This window comes from Mastomys coucha, unplaced genomic scaffold (genome assembly GCF_008632895.1).
Source record: "Mastomys coucha isolate ucsf_1 unplaced genomic scaffold, UCSF_Mcou_1 pScaffold14, whole genome shotgun sequence".
Lineage (NCBI taxonomy): Eukaryota > Metazoa > Chordata > Mammalia > Rodentia > Muridae > Mastomys > Mastomys coucha.
Genome location: NW_022196896.1, coordinates 61,069,793 through 61,071,902, shown reverse-complemented (window position 1 = coordinate 61,071,902; position 2,110 = coordinate 61,069,793). Strand labels below are relative to the sequence as shown.

Here is a 2,110-nt window from a genome sequence, read left to right as displayed (position 1 = left end):
CATAGTCCCCTCTTGTCTGTCTTTCGGTCTGTCTGTCTGTCTGCCTATGTATGTATGTATGTATGTATGTATGTATGTATGTATGTTCCTCACATATATTATATGTATGTGTCTTTTAAATTTTCTTTGTTCACCTCTCTTCAGTTTCATGTTCTTTCCCAGCCCTGAAACATACACACACACACACACACACACACACACACACACACACACACACACAGAGAGAGAGAGAGAGAGAGAGAGAGAGAGAGAGAAAGAGAGAGAGAGAGAGGGAAAGAGAGGCTTTGTCTTTTTGAGTCTGCCTTATTCTACTTAACACAACAATTTCTAACTCCTCCATTATCCTGAAACTGTCAATATCATTTTATTTATGGCTAAATAAAGTCTATTGTGTATATGTGTCATCCTTTATTGAACCATTCATTTCTTGATGGACACTTAAGCTTGTTCCTAAACATTTCAAAGGAGAAGATGATGGCTAACAATGAATACCTTTTCACATATTTTTGACCATTTGTATTTCTTTCTTGAGAAGGAAGAAATTCTTCAGTTCATTGGCCCTTATATTGCTTGGATATTTTGATATTTTGATTTGGAGTTTTCTGCAGGCTCTGGACATTAATCTCCTGTCAGATATATAGTTGGCAAAGATGATCTACTATTCTTTAAGCTTTCTCTCAACTCTAGTGATTATTTCCTTATTTTGGTGAAAATCCCTTTTATTTTCATGCAATATCATTTGCCATTTTTGTGGGTGACTCCGCACGTTAATGGACTCCCATTGAGAAAGTCTTTGCCTATGGTTGTGTTTTGAATTACCTATACTTTCCTTGAGCATTTTCAGAATGTCAGTTACCTTAAGGTGTTTGATCCATTTTGAATTGGTCTTTTTGTCATCCTTGTGTAGGGGCCATGCTAATCTTCTCTGTATCATTCCAATTTTAGTATATGTGCTGCCAAAGCGAGCAAGAATTGGTCTTTCTGTTGAATGAGAGATGGAGATCTTCTACATGAGGATGGTCCATGTTCACCAGCACCATCTGTTGAAAAGGCTTTCTTTTCTTTTCTTTTTATTTTTTTTAATTTTATTTTAGATATTTTCTTTATTTACATGCGAATTTCTCCATTCCCAGATTCCCCTCCAAAAAACAAAGAAACAAACAAAAACAATAAAACCAAACCCCTGTTGCCTCCCCCTTCCCCATGCCTGCCACCCCGCCCTCTCTCACTTTCTGGCCCTGGCATTCCCCTACACTGGGGCTCAGAACCTTAAAAGGGCTGAGGTCCTCTCCTCCTATTGATGATCGACTTTGCAATCCTCTACCATACACATGCTGCCTGAACAATCAGACCCCTCCATGTGCAGTCCTTGGTTGGTGGTTGAGACCCTGGGAGCTCCTAGGGTACTAGTTAGTTCATATTGTTGTTCCTCCTAAGGGGCTGCAAACCCCTCAGCTCCATTGGTCCTTTTTCTAATGTATTTTTCAACATGTTTGTCCAAGACTAAGTGATAGTAGATGTGTGAAGTTATTGTTGGGTCCTTAATCTTGCTCTACTGATATTTTCCCCAAGGCTATTTCACAGAACAAATTCTAAGATTTTACAGTGAGACTCAGTAAACTTTTTAAAACCAGCCTCAAAGAGTTTTCTAAATAATGGTATATATCAAAATCTAGTGTTAGTAACAGTAAGTTAGTCAACACTTTTCATTTCACCTTTATTTTTAAACTGATCTTTAATTTTTTCTGGTACCATTTAAAGATCAATTTTATTAATCCTGGCATTCTACCATATGCTCTTTCCAACACGTCTTTGATGTTGATGTGGCTGACATTATCTTTTTATCACACATGACAAAATGTGATATTTAGGATAGGTAAGTGCCTCGCCTAAGACTCACACTTTGAGTGGAGCTAATACCAGCTTGGTATTAGTTGAGGTTTTTTAACCTTGTATTCTTTCCGTTGTACCATTGATGTCTTCAAAAGAGCCTCTAGCATGAAAAGTATTTTAAAATCTTTTAAAAGAATCTTAAGAATATTTCTCCCATGGTTTTTAGTCTTTTAAAATATTTTAATGACATCCCAATTGCTGGAGTTAAAGCCATTTA

At 37.0% G+C, this 2,110-nt stretch overlaps 1 non-coding gene across 1 annotated transcript; it reads right to left on the bottom strand.

Annotated features, from left to right (window-relative positions):
* Nucleotides 1–860: 860 nt before the first annotated feature.
* On the bottom strand, nt 861–969 carry LOC116089538. Its single transcript, XR_004118342.1, has one exon. It is a non-coding gene; the product is annotated as a U6 spliceosomal RNA (small nuclear RNA).
* Between the last annotated feature and the right edge of the window lie 1,141 nt (nt 970–2,110).